Below are 15,520 nucleotides of genomic sequence, written 5' to 3' on the forward strand. Positions count from 1 at the left end.
CCCACTTGATGCTAAGATCGAAAATCTCGGAGGTCGATTCATTTCAGGGAAAATATTTTCAAGGATTGGTTGCACAATTCCTTCGTGTTCCGGTTACAGTCTCCACCAAGCCGGGGGCAGGCAGGACAAGTGCCTTAATGTCTGTATTCTTGTTTCATTAATACGGTTTGCAAAACAAAAGCTTTTCTCCCTGTTACAAGTGCGAAGGGATCGCGGGATCCCGCTTTCTATAGACCGCGCATTACATGCTGGTCGCGGGTCAATGACTTCCAATTGTGAATCTATACAAGAGGAAAGACTTCCTCCCTCTTCTGATTTGGTACGTAGCCTTGTCTTCAATTTAATGTGCACGCAATTCGAAATAATTCCAGATATGGTTGCGGCGGTACTTTGTAATTCATTGCATGGAGATTTGCAACCCAGTCTTCTGTGCAATTAAAGTTCTTCGTGGAAAAAAAAACGAAACTGCTGGAGGAACTCAGCGGGCCAAGCAGCATCTGTGGAGGCAAAAGGTGCAAGTGGACGTTTCAGGTCGAGATTCCGCACAGGACTGGTGCAGGGTGCCGACCCAAAACATCAACCGTCCCTGTGCCTCTGCAGATGGTGCCTGAGCCAGTGAGTTCATCCAACAGTTCGCTTTGTGCTCCAGATTCCAGCATCTGCAGCATCCTATGTCTCTCTCAAGTTTTTTCGCCCCCTGCCACACACGAGCATGTGTCCGGAGTCTCGCGAAGCCGTCGGACGCTGCAAGGCACCGAAATATTTGGAGGCGCCTTGCACTGCATTCAGATCTTAGACGTTGTTCTATTACCTGAGTAGCATATATTATCAGTTGAACAAAAGGCTGTGCATCGGAGTATATCAGACAAAATAGGAGCATTTTCCTCTATTCTCCGTGTTTGTGTGATGGTGTGTACCCACATTCACCTTTCACGCCGACATCCAGAGCTTTCTAACATGGGGATGAAAATAGGACCGGTATTCTTATGTGTTTGAAGTGTTAATATTTAACCAAATATATGTATACACAAATTATCAATTATTTGTCAGATAATTGTGAATTCGCTGCTGGTGATTTTCTTAAAGATAGTTTTCTATTATGTGCACTTAAGATAAGATATAAGATATCTTTATCAGTCACATGTACATCGAAACACAGTGAAATGCATCTTTTGCATAGAGTGTTCTGGGGGCAGCCCGTAAGCGTTGCCACTCTTCCGGCGCCAACATAGTATGCCCACAACTTCCTAACCCGTACGTCTTTGGAATGTGGGAGAAAACCAGAGTACCCGAAGGAAACCCACGCAGACATGGGGAGAATGTACAAACTCCTTACAGGCAGCGGCAGGAATTGAACCCAGGTTGCTGGCGCTGTAATAGCGTTATGCTAGCCGCTACACTGCACTTGTGTAGAGATAAGGAAAATTGATCTGTTTTGATCATAATATTTAACAACATAACTAGGTGTAAAATAGGCAGCACTCCACCAATCCTGATGCAGGGTCTCAACCCGAAACGTCAACTTGCACCTTTTGCCTCCACAGATGCTGTTTGACCTGCTGAGTTCTTCCATCTTTTTGTTTTTGTGTTCCAGATTCCAGCATCTGCTGTGTCTTTTGTCTTCACCCCACCAAACTAATTCAGATTTATGTTATTTAATTTATGGTTTGATGCTACAACTCACCATTGTGCCTGAATAAAAGTAAAGGTTTGGCCAGGCAGCTAATTCATTCGAATTCATGCTAATTCATTCAGTCAGATTTCTGCAAGTATGCATATGCCTGATTAATAGCAATCTATATCTAATTGATCCCAGTTTCTACAATTTGCAGCAAATAGATTTTGATGAATGGCTCTAGTTAGAGAAATGTTTATTTTTATAACAAGTTAATTCATTATGTTAAATAAAAACGGAAAATGCTGGAAATACTCAGCAGGTCAGACTGTATCTGGGAAGGAGAGAAAGGAAGTTTGTTAAGCTGCTGCAAAGGTGGGGGAGAGGGATGTCTCTGATAGGGTGAAACCCAGGTGACCATAGGGATGAGCTGTAAACATGGTTATCTGGTCAATGAGTGAGTGGGAGCAGTTACAGAGTGAGGACATTGACAAAAAGAATATAGACAAAATAAAGTAGGAGTTGCAAAATGCAGAACAGGAAGACATGCCCAGTGGGTCAGGCCAGGCATGTCCTCCACTCCCAGAGAGAGAAAAAAAACCAAACAAGCTGAGCCAATATCACAGGTACAAACTGATACAAACTGAGAAATTAAGTTATCTGAAGTTGTAGAATTCAACATTAAGTCCAGAAGGCTGCAACAGCCCAGACAGAAGATGAGGCGTTGTTCCTCGAGCTTGCATTGAACCTCATTCCAGCAGTGCAGGAGGCCACAGTCCAATAGGTCAGGGAGGGAATGGGATGGAGAATTAAAGTGACAGGCAACAGGAAACTCAGAGTTACCGCTATAGACTGAATGCTTGTATTTGTTATAATCTTCCTATCAAAACAATGGAATTGAACATTTACCACAAATAAGTGAAAACTAGTGGCATAAGGAAAGGGAAAGTATGCAAGTTGCAGGATCATAAATGTGTGATATTCAACCAATGTAGAATGTGTAGCTAAAGAACATTGAACCTCTTTACCTTAACAGAACATGTTAGTATTCCATCACAATTCTAACTTGTGCAATGAGAAACAAAGGAGATGAGCAAACCCTGAAGGCAGTGCAGAGAGCCACTTAGCTAATATTTCATGTTCTAGGATCTCAAATCAACCGAGAGACCCAAGGACGCCTGATGGGTTGGTGAGAGGGTGGGTGTTTGGGAGTTAAAATCTGTCTTGGCGTTGTGAAAGGAAAACAGTTATGGTGCAAAATGACCTGTCAATGTACTTTCATCTCTTTTCCACTAACATCAAAGTTGAATTTTACTTGACAATGTCAGCCTAGAAAGGAAGCATGCTTGTGGTGTTTCAAGGGTGCAAGATGGTAATTGCTTTGGAAAAAGGTATCTGAAACACTTTTTAAATTCAAGAAGTGGTAATAGACACATGCAATTAAAGACCAACAACAGTAGGTTCAACTTCATGCAGTATGACCATACATTGTGGCAGTTGTGAAAATTCTGTAACCAGTTAAGAAGTAATTAGATACAGAACTTGGACGAGGGAGAGGTGAGAGTGTGGCAAGGAGAATTTTGGGAACCAATTAAAGATGGGCTGAAAAGTCTTCCAAATCTATAATTATGATGTGAACTTGCAACTTGCAACCAACACTGCAGAAGACCCATTTATATGTTTTGGTTTAAAATGCTTCATTATCAGAAACATAAGTTGCTGATGTCCATCATTACCTCCTAGAAGAAATCATTCTCAGCTGCATAGTATGCAGTCACAACAAAAGCAATATGTGATTTTCCTCTCTCTCAGCTGTAATGATTTATTAAAAGAGGTTTGAAAAAATATTTAAAAAACCTTGTGCCATTTCTATGGAAAATATTTAAGATTTTGCCGTAAAGATCAGTTTTCATTCTATGTTTATACAACTAATCACAGCAAGAGAGTAAGTTTTCTTAATATCATTTCAGTATTTAACTGAGCATTGTATCATATAGCATGAGCAAAGACATTAGTGAGGATCAGTGAAGTCATATCTAAGATGAGGAAGATATCCATTGTTCTTGTTCAATATTTGAAGCCCCCAAAAGTATCAGCAGGAGTCTGTGAGTGAGGCTTTGATATTTCCTTCCATAATATAATCGGGGTCATTGCAGACAATTTCACAATATTTAGATCTACTCACATCTCCAAAAATAAAGCAGCTCATGCTGAGCAAAGTAGGACTAGTAGCAAACAACATTTATGTCACATAAATCAAAGATCATTGCTAAGATAAAAATACCCCATCAGCTTATTTTCACCCACCCACAATCCCAGAATTCAGTGGTACTACCAGCATGAAGTCTGTCATTATTAATATCTGGGAGATCACCACTGACAAGAGGTTTAATTAGACAGCTAGGTGAACAAATGCCTCCAAGAACAGACAGAGATTGGATACTCTTAACACCTAACCTCATGGTCTTTTCTCCATCTGCAAGGTACAAGCCAATAGTATGATAGAATTCTTATCAGTCGCCTGTAACAGTGCAGCCACAGTACTGAAGAAACCCAACATCAGTCATGGTAGAGCAAACCCCTTGACTAACACACATGTTGTCAAACTCATTTACCCTGTAAGTCACACGCTTTCCTGATTTAGACATTCTACTTTCTCCTTAATCCTGGAATTCCACCTCAAAGAAAGTTTTGGGAAAAACACAAGTGCAATAACTCAGGATTCAGAGTAATGCTATAAAGCATGGCTCAGATCTGATGGATGGCATTAATCAGTTTAGAAACAAAATGAAAGAGTGAATCAAAATTGAAAATTACTTAGAATAATATAAAAGACTCAATGGGTTAATTCTGCTAAAGCTGTGAGCTTTCCTTACAGCCTTCACCCCAAAGGGAAACATATCTTTTTTGTCCATCTGTGAACACAATTATAAATATGATTCATAGGTTGGCAAGAGGCTTCTTTGGCCAAGTCAGATATCCAACCTTGTTCTCTTATTACATGAATAGTGTCTGACAAAGTTCAGCATATTACAGACCACAGAATTAATTTGTTTTCTGTTTTTTTTTTACTACTATTTCTTTAGAATTTTTGTTTTATAAAGAATGGGAAGAACAGTTCAGTGGTGAGCACTTGACCAAGAAGGCTGAATTAATCTGGAATTAGAATTTACTTGAATTTGAGATTGTTAATTGGAAAAGGGGAAGTTAATAAGGAATCAGGTCTTTTCTGTGCTAACTTTCATCTAATAAACTGACCAAGTGTCATTATTTATGGTGACCAGGGAGATATTCATGGTGCATATTTAGTAACTTGAATAAGGCAAATTAGTGTGACATTAGGGAGATATAAAGAGATAAAATTTTGAAATAAACATGGGATGTTAGATTCTAATATTCACTTCTTAACTTTCTGCACTATGCCTTAGTCAATCTGACCAAGATGGTAAACAAATTGTAATATGTTACAATTTATTGGCTAGTATTAAATACGTTCTCCATTATGAAACTAATCCCTGCCTGAGCTTGAGGGCAATGCTCAGTTTTTCTATCTGTCTGTGTGAGTAATTACTGGTTTAATTTTGTTGACGAAAATAATCTTTCTGTATACTTATCTGTTATCCAGACATATGAGCCTCATGTTAAATCTGTGCTGCACAGACTTTGAATGTTCTTTCTCGTTGCATGTGTTTTTCGCCAATCCAATAAGGTTAGAACTAAATCAAGATGCAGGGTAATGTTTTCAAGATGACAATTATTGTTGCCAAATAACTACAACTTTCTACAGTTTGTAACATTTACATGTAACAAACCTTACAACTCCTTACAATCTGGCTTCCCGAGAGCTTTGGAATTGTAACTCTGAGCATATGAAAATCCAACTTGTATCATTTGGATACATCATAGTTTCAGAGATAATAAATCAGAAAACAGATGGACTAATTTGGTTAAATTTAATTCCTTTCTTAATTAAATATTTTTGACATTTTGCATTGCATTATTATTCTTCAGTTGTCTTTACCAGTTTGCTGTAATTTTTGCATTTAAAGAATTCACTGAGGTGGATGTTAACACTGCCCATTTGAAATAAGACAGCAACAGAGTTCAACAAGTCAGTAGATTTAGTGCCCTGTTCCCAAAGTGTTGCTATTTTACCTGCTACTTGTGCTCAGGTGCTGAAGTGAACCAGGCAGGAGCCACGTTAATCAGTGTATATTGGGGTCCTATGACATACATATTGACACAGATACTATTCCATCTGATTAGTGAAACCCATTGGCATGTAGGTGAGTCTTGGAAATCTATTTCTAAATTTTTTTTCTGGGAGCAAAGGAACCAGCAAGGATCCATAAGAACATTATTATCTACTCCATTCCAGAACACTCCATTCAGACCCATCTACTTTCCTGACAGATCTGTCGCTGAAGTTCCTGATAACATGCTGGCCCAGAGCCAATGAGCTGCATCAGGATGCTTATTTGATGCATACCTACCTCCCAGCAGAAGTGTAGGATTGTAGACCAATGCACCCCGACAGTAATTGGAACCTACTCTTCAATGACCCTGCAAAGTAGTTGTAAAAATGTCCAAGGTTGTAATGCAGATAGGGGAAAAAAAATTAAAATAACTTTGACTGATGGGGAAATAACTACAGGAAAACAAACTAGACACAACATAGATCTATCTTATTATGGAGTGCAATATTTAAAAATGAGTACTGACATTGGGCATTTGGTAGTAAACAGTACTTTCACTACTGGAGCCTGTGTTTGATTCCAACCCAGACTAAGGGAATTAAAGTCTCCTGAGCTGGACTCTGTAAAATCTTCAAGTAAAATAAGTTTGGACAGTCTCCATAGAGTTCCTGGTTGGCAGGAGTCCACAGGAGAAATCTGAACTAAATTGGCAAATTTACTCAGACATCTCACATATGAATGGATGCACCACAATCAATGAATGGTCCGATGAGTTTGAGACAGTGCGTCAAGATCTTATTCCTCCTCTGTTCTATGTTATTACATGTCTTGTGGGTGTTAGATCATGACCTGAGTTGGGAGAGATTTTCTATTGCCAGAATTGGCATCCTAAACCCTGCACCCGTCCCATCCTAAAATATTGAAAAGGGTTAATGCAAGAGCTGTCATTTATAGAACAATGCTTGAAGTTAATCCTAATGCTAATTTGCAAAGAAGGGACCGTCTTGGAAACAATGGTGACTAAATAATATCGAAGTTGGTGTCAAGGAAAATTGTCGACAAAGAAGGAGAAACCACAGGATTTTATATATTTGCATTTATACATTTCCCATTAGTCCAGAAAACATCAAATCAGTAGATCACATCTCGAAATATCTGAATATCTGAAGTCATTTTAACACAGCCAGTGCTTTAGGAGACAGCATATAAAACAAAGGAAGTCGCTAGAAAGGAAAAAGGATGATACTTAACAATTAATGAATTCATTCTGCCATACTGGGCTAGGAAGAGATTTTTCACATCTTTAAATGATCCAAATGTATTTTGATGTTCCAAGCTGTTGAAAGAGTTCCAGTCGCACAGTGAAAGTTGCTTCAATATAATGTGACACCATCGTTGAACAATTGCAAGATTTGCAGTCTGATATTGGCAGCTTCAATTTTAAACAAAACACAAGGCCATGCTGATGAGGTAGGCACAGAGTGTTTCAGCTTAGCACCAGCTCCAGTATAATTGCAAACAGTTCAAAGAAAAGGGTAAAATATGTAAGCCTTTACATATGGGGTTCCATTTTCATAGGTCTGAACACACAATAGAATTAGTAACCTGTAACCATAACTTCTATCTGTTTACTTATGCTGCTCAATAAAAGGTAGTCGTATCAAACTGGTACCTGCAGTACATTTGAGCATAACATGTTTAATCAAGTTAGGCACTGAATTTATATTGACGCAGAAGACCTTATTAATAACATCCCAATTTAAAGTGCTGTGTCATATTTGCTGCAAAGGAAATTGTTGTTTCTTTCTCCTGCATGTGCATTTGCCATGTTTCTGGGGTCACACCTAATTCTATTGTTCCCAAAGTTAAAGGAAAGTGCACCAGTGCGTCATTTCATATCTCAGTAGAACAGTTGGGAATAATCATACATTTTGTATGGGTGATAGCAGCAATATTAGTCCCCGAGGTTAGAATAAGATTGATGCCACAATGACTATTTCTGTGTGGAGTACCACAGGAAAGCACATTATGACATATGTAGGAATTGGTACTATTGTTAATTACTTTTTGTTTGACATTTTGCCAGTTTTGCCAGTTACTTACAATGGCAGTTGTGACTGTGGTTTATTATAGAAATCAAAATGAATTCGTATTAAAATATAGAAAAATGAAGATGAATGTCTCCCTTGAGGCTTATGGCCAATATCTGTCTTTGGGGGCAGATAAAATTAATAATACTTTTCTGTTTATTAAAACCATTCCCATTTATTTATTTTTTTCTCCATAGTTTTTGACAGATGCATTTGCTTTGGCATGATGTTCCATATTGTAGCTTTCACATGGTATTTCTGGAACATTTAGCTCTGTGTATACAACACAAAGGCATATATGTTCAGGCAGAACTACAGAACAGGCATTACACTTCCCTGGTCGATGTGGAAGTCATATATTCAGAAAATGAGATAACAAATTTGACACCCTTTCTGTCCCATGTTAGGAATGGTGCACCTGGCTAGAAGGAGATTAAATAATGAATGTAAACAATGTAAATAACCAACTTCTCCTGATCACCAAACAATATGCCTAAAATTCATCCCTAGCCAATAGTACTAAATGTATTCTATGACAACAGCAATAGATTATACTCTGACTCTAAAAGTTATTTCACTGATTACAATAAACCTTGATTTCAGTGGAAAAGTACAACAGAGAGCTACTGCTATCCCACAAATGCGGATGAATTTCTATGGGATGACACATGAAGAGACAGGATTGGACTTGACTGTGATGCTCCAAGGGTATTGTTTGACTTATTTAACGGCATTCAGTTTCTAGATATAAAATAGGTGAGATCAACAATCAAAAGTTCTGTTAATATAGGCTAAAAAAAAATTGAAGAAGTAGCCTCTTGATGATGATATCACAAGGTACCAATGTTTACCAAGGTTACCAATGACCATTGAAAAAAAGCCAATCAAGAGTTTTCAAAAAAATCAAGAAATTTGGACAGAAAAGACCACCATGTTACTGATATATTTTCTTGACAATTTTTAAGAAATGTCTTAAATACAAACAAATTGAGTTTTAAGTGACTTACTAACTTGTAATCAATGCTTAATCGCCCCTCTCTCTCGAAAACATAAATGCTTCATATTTTTCGGTTGTCATTACCTCAGATAATTATTTCAAACATTTGTACTTTTAAAAAATTTATTTTAAGTTTGCTTATAATATTTCACTTTTTAGCATCTTGTGTACATATAGCATTCTACATTTGGTGCTATGTAAAATGTATTGTAGGTTAAAATTGTGTTTTTGTTTTGTTGGCTTGCTGTCAGTGTAAATTCTTCAGTATGATCATCTGCTGGGTCAGCTTGATGGCATCACTGTTCCTGGATACCCAAGAGGACCTAGACCTGATGCCTAATAGCAAACAATACTACTAAGGTGAAATCCACATTACAGAGATCCATAGATCATCAGCTTTGGTATTGGTATTGGTTTATTATTGTCACTTGTACCTAGGTACAGTGAAAAGCTTGTCTTACAAACCGATCATACAGGTCAATTCATTACACAGTGCAGTTACATTGAGTCAGTACAGAGTGCATTGATGTATTACAGGTAAAAACAATAACAGTACAGAGTAAAGTGTCACAGCTACAGAGCAAGTGCAGTGCAATAAGGTGCAAGGTAACAACAAGTTAGATCATGAGGGAACTGTTCAATAGTCTTATCACTGTGAGGTAGAAGCTGTCCTTAAGTCTGGTGGTACGTGCCCTCAGACTCCTGTATCTTCTACCCGATGGAAGAGGAGAGAAGAGAGAATGACCCAGGTGGTTGGGGTCCTTGATTATGCTGGCTGCTTCGCCAAGGCAGTGAGAGGTAAAGTCCAAGGAGGGGAGGCTGGTTTCCGTGATGTGCTGGGCTGTGTCCACAACTCTCTGCAGTTTCTTGTGGTCTTGGGCAGAGCAGCTGCAGTACCAAGCCGTGATGCATCCAGATAGGATGCTTTCTATGGTGTATCGATAAAAGTTGGTGAGAGTCAAAGGGGACAGACCAAACTTCTTTAGCTGACTGCAAATCTGTGGTAAATAGTTTATTCTTAACTATTGGGTTATCAATTGATATTGACTGCTTCCCCACCTAAACACACACTTTAAAAATAATTTTCTGGCTTTGTGTCCATTAATAAACTTCATTCTGCTCTTTCCCTATCCCATCCCTCTCCACATCCCTCGTTTCCAGTGTATATTGAACAAAGCTCATGGATATCAAAATGGAAGTTTGTATACAATGCTTTCCAGATTTTCTACTATTCTATATTTATTGAACTTTGTTGGAACCAAATATTTACAATAAAACTTCAAGAGTCCCAGTGCAGGTACCAATGTATTGTCCGGCTCCTGATAATTGTGAAATGCTTCTTAAGAAGTAAGTGCTAAAAATTTCAAGATAAAGACATTTCGTTGCAATTTAATATTGCTCTTATAGACCCACCCAAATTGCAAAGTAGAAAGCCTGACTTTCTAATGTTACTCTGAAATGCTGACATCATAATCAAAAATGGAACTATTCAATAGCAACTGCATCAACAGCACCATGCCTTTAATTTAGTCACAAGCCATTAAGTCCAAGAAAAAGGCCACATCTACAGTCAAATAAAAAAAGGCAATAATGTTAACATCTCAGGATAATACATAAACTTCAACCCAGCTCAGAAAATATATCAATCAAGTCAACAGGTGGCTTACATTAATGTCTCTGGTGAAGCCTTGACTAATAAAAATATTGAGCCTGCATTACATCAAGAATATGTTATATACATTGACACTGAATGCAATCCCAGTCTGCTTTTATTCTTACAATATATACAGATTTCCAGCTACCTTCCCCCTTTAATCTCGTACAGACAAGTTTATGATTTATACCCTAACATTATTGACAATACACAGAAGACCGCACAGAATCTGATAGGCAGTTTAAGGAAAATTCTAACTCTAAAGTTTTCAATCACTTTGGGGGGAAATGTTAACCTGACCCGCAAAACAGGGTCTGGATGAGTCACACACTGAAATCAATGAAATGTAAATCCTCTGCTGACCAGTCCTGGCAGTTTTCCACTGGAAAAATTAGGTTAAAATTCACTGCAACATTTTATGATGTTCAGATCATTTTTCCAAATACCTTCCTATTCATTTTGATATTTAATTCAAGGTGACATAAGACAAAGGCTAAATAAATTAGGCTTCCACCTTCTTACCTGATCATTCCTTGGGGACGAGGGTTGGGATATTTGGCTGTGAGAATTATACAGGACTTCTGTAGTTTGCTTGCAATTTGAAATTTTCTTGAGGACTGCCAAATCTGTGAGAAATATTTAACATATAATTTCCTATGAACAATATTCTAATTCTCCTCCCTGGAGAGAACCAGGTTAACTGTTCAAACTCAGCAGAGGTATTTTCACAATCTTAGAAGCTGGGACAAGGACCTCCTGAGTTTTGAATGACAGCCTCTCAGATTCGGCAAGGAGCTGACAGTGCAATCCTCCTTGTAATATGGTGATCAGAAGTGCACATAGCACTCTAGCTGCTGCCTAATTAGTCTTTCATATAGTTCAAGCACATCTTCCCTGCTCTTATATTCTATTTTATGCCTAGCTGACCTGCCCATTGAAATCTTCCTACAGTTCTCATCCGAGCTTTCAATCATTTGGCCATTTTTGTATCATGCTTCCTACGTTTAAGTCTAAGTCATTAATATATGTTATAGAAAGCAGAAGGCACAGCACTGAGCACTGTGTAACACAAACTGGAAACAGACCATCACCAAACACCCACTGACTATTTCCCATTGCTTCAGAACACTAAACCAGTTTTGGATCCGACTTGTTACTTTCCCTTAGATCCCATGGGCTTTCACTTCAGTGACCAATCTTCAATGTGGGATAGCATGAAAAGCCTTGCCAAAATCCATGTAGGAACATCAAATGCATCAACTTCGTTGACCCTCTTTGCTGCCTTTAAAGTGCTATGCTGACATTTCTTGATTAATCTGTACCTTTCTAAATGACGATTAATGCTGTTTCTCTGAATCTTTTCCACCAGAGCTGGCTGGTCTGTAATTATCTATAACTATTTTATGAAATGCTTGAACACTAATAATAAAGAAACTCTTGTCATTAAAAGGTTATCCTTAGATAAAATTTGCATCATATCACCAAATATTTTGTTTAACTCAAACCTAAATCATGTCAATAAAACTACGCTTAAATGAAACAAATTAAAACACTACATCAAATCATTTGTGCAAAACCTTAATTTTATCCTGCATATTATACTTAAGTCCTAATATGCCATATTTAAACTTAAACTAAATAATATCAGGATATGCCATGCTTAAGCAAAACTGACTGCATGGGGGAGCCCATGGAGACAAACTTCACAAATTGGTGCATTAATCCACTCTGCAGGATACCAGTCCTATAACCCATTGTTGCCATTAGATTTCTCCGAATTGAATTATATCTTGTAACCTGGGCCACAGTTGCAACTGTTGCTCATTCTCCACATGAAAGGCTGTTTCCTTTTTGGTTCAGTATTGTGCTAATATTTTCCCAATTTTTTTTCATTACTGTTGTCAGACCATTTCAAATAACTTTAGCTAAAATCCAAAGCATATTTTCATTCTTATTGCAATTCTTATTCCACTAACTATCAGATAACATTTGGTCCTTATAACAGCCACATCCCCTAAAGTACAAGAGGAAATGGTGAACCTGAAAAGATACAGTATTTGACATGACTTTATTTCATGAATAACATGATTTAGAAGGAGCCGCTCTTGGTCTGATTAGTGCGATGATGTCAAAATGAATTTTCCAAAATCCTAACTTGCCTGAATGAAATGATGAACAATTTAGATTCATTATATGTAAGTCAAAGCAATTCATGCTTATAGTACTTTTCATAAATGTCTATGTGTCTGTAGTTATGGTAGAGAGGACCAAAGAGCCATGGAATATGGTCTTTGAGCACAGTTTGGAAGGAAATTAAATTTTGAAGAGAAACATTGGGCAGGAGGTATGGGAAGAGGAAAGCATGAATCAAAAGTGAATACTTTTATTAAACAAGTTGAACAATGTGGCCAATGAAAGGCACAGTTATTTTTTAAAACTGGTCTTTTCCTGCCAACTGACTGTAAAATGCTGATATTGCAAATAACATTTAATCCTAAATTCCATTGCAATCAAATGTTTCTAAAGACTTCAGGATAATTTACAATTAAATTCTTCAATAGACATTTTCTTTCAGAATATCTGAAACAAACAATTGATTGATTTCCCTTCACTCCACTGCTCTGTTAATTATGATAAGGAGCTTTGGTTTCATAATTGCCCTGAGGAGAAACTGCAAAATTGGACATGGTGTAAATATCCTTTCACGGAAGTGACATTCTGTGCAATGACCATTGGTACAATCACATGGCTGTTGTATGGAAAGATTGCAAATAAAGATGAGCATGGAAGACAAGAAAGAAAAGAACAAACTTAAGAAAATGCCACATGTGTCAGAGGGGACTGTCCAGTGTTGTGTAATAACATAAGACATTGGGGGGTGACTGCAAGATCAGCATCCGCACTTAGAGAGGGATCGCCCTTACTGGGTGAGTGCAAGGTAAAATTCTGCATGCCAATACTTTGATGTTTGAAGTGTACCAAGAAATTGTATGATAGGTATTATTGTCAAAGTGCCTCGTTAAAGAAGACCAAACTCCTTTCAAACAGGTGGTAGATTTTATTCTGGAACAAGTAGGTGATAATAAGATTGCTGTGAGAAATATCCTAAAAGGCAACAGGAAGATACCAAGGATTGTAAGGAGCAAGTCTGCTTCCTAGAAATGGAGGCAGGATATTCTGCAGCAGTTATGCAGCGGTAGAGGCTAATAGCCGTGTACACTGTTGATGCTTTACAAGAATTATGAGATATGAAAGATGTATTAGTAAAGAATCAGAATGAAAAGGTACTCCTTAACTGTAGAGGATACTAAGGAAGCCATCAAGCAACCCCACTGAGAGGCAGACCATTGTTTATGCAGCTTTAGGATTTCGGGGCTAATGGAGAGTCTGGCCAAAAGAAAACAACAGTAGCGGCAATAAAAGTGGCACCATTTGGACATAATGGGGACGTAAGTAATCATGACCATTCTGTGGATCAGTCTATTCTCAAAGAATGTGCCTCCTATATCAGTGATCCAAGGGATAATTCTTCTCCAGTGCCAATAATAGTAAATATAGTTAGTCACAGATTTTTTAAAAATCCTGCTGGTGGTTGGTGGTATGAAGTCTCCTCCATTCTCAGAGCTCTACTGAGAACCTAAAGAGTGGGGTAAACAGAGTCCTCAACTTAGCTCTGGGGGCAGGGAGGGGGACAGAGAACGTGACAAGCCCCCATGGTACTTTTAAGAGAACGAAGGTATTAACTTGCAGTCAATTGAGTTCAATTCTTTTGGAGTGATTATCAGGAAGCAAACCCCTTATGAAAGTCATCTAAAACACTTCCAACATATAAATGGAAGCAAGAGGCTCTGAAAGTGAAGCGTGCCCCTGAGAGAGGGTATCGTAATTAAGAACATAGAGAACGTAGAACAGTACAGCACAGGAACAGGCCCTTCGGCCTGTGGTGTCTAGGCTGACCATGATGCCAATCCAAACTAATTCCATCTGCCAGCACATGGTCTATATCCCTCCATTTCCTGCCTGTGTGCCTGTCTAAATGCCTCTTAAATGTTGCTGTTGTAGCTATGTCTACCACTTCCCCTGGCACCTACCGCTCTCTGTGTAAAAGAAATTGTTTCATAAATCTCCTTTAAATTTTCTTCCTCTCATCTTAAAGCTATTCCCTCTAGTATTAACTCTGACTATCTACCCTATACATACCTCTCACAATGTTATCTATTTCTATTATGTCATCTCTCAGCCTCCAATGCTCAGGTAAAACAATCCAAGTTTGTCCAAACTCGCCCTATAGCTAATACTGTCTAATCCAGGCAACATTCTGGTGAACCTTTTCCGCACCCTCTCCAAAGCTTCCACATCCTTCCTGTAATGCCAGAACTGCACACAATAAGTAATTGTGGTAAAACTGTTTCCTTTCCCTGGGGCTGTAACATAAAAAGTCTTATAATCTGAGTTCTCTCATGGATCAGAGACAAGAAAGTGAAAGAGCTTGAGTTTGTTGGACAATTGTTGATGTCTAGATGTTTGATTCTATCTGTTTGCCTGATCAATAGTTTACATCATTCGTTACTTAAAATATGAAAAGTCTCCATGAAATATGTCTGACTGTTTTAAGGTGGCCTATATGCTTAGCCTTTGAGAGTAGTTCATATTGGTTTCTGAATCAACATAAAACATATCAATGTTCTGTAAGTTTTAAAATTTTGCATGAGGTTTTGCAATTTTTTAATTCCTTTTGATTTATACAAGTAGATAAAGTGAGGAAGTGAAAAATCTGTTAGGTATTTGTTAAGTCTGTGCTGGGAGGAAATTTGTATTAATCCTGTGTTCTCCCTAAATAAATTCCGCATCAGGGAGTTAGATCTGACCTAGATTCATTGGAAATTTTCTACATGATTCAATGTGCAATAAAATGCAAGACCTCTTAAGCATTAGAGGCAGTATTTAAGAAGTTGCATGGATGAGAGA

The sequence above is a fragment of the Pristis pectinata genome, chromosome 3 (genome assembly GCF_009764475.1).
Source record: "Pristis pectinata isolate sPriPec2 chromosome 3, sPriPec2.1.pri, whole genome shotgun sequence".
Taxonomy (NCBI): domain Eukaryota; kingdom Metazoa; phylum Chordata; class Chondrichthyes; order Rhinopristiformes; family Pristidae; genus Pristis; species Pristis pectinata.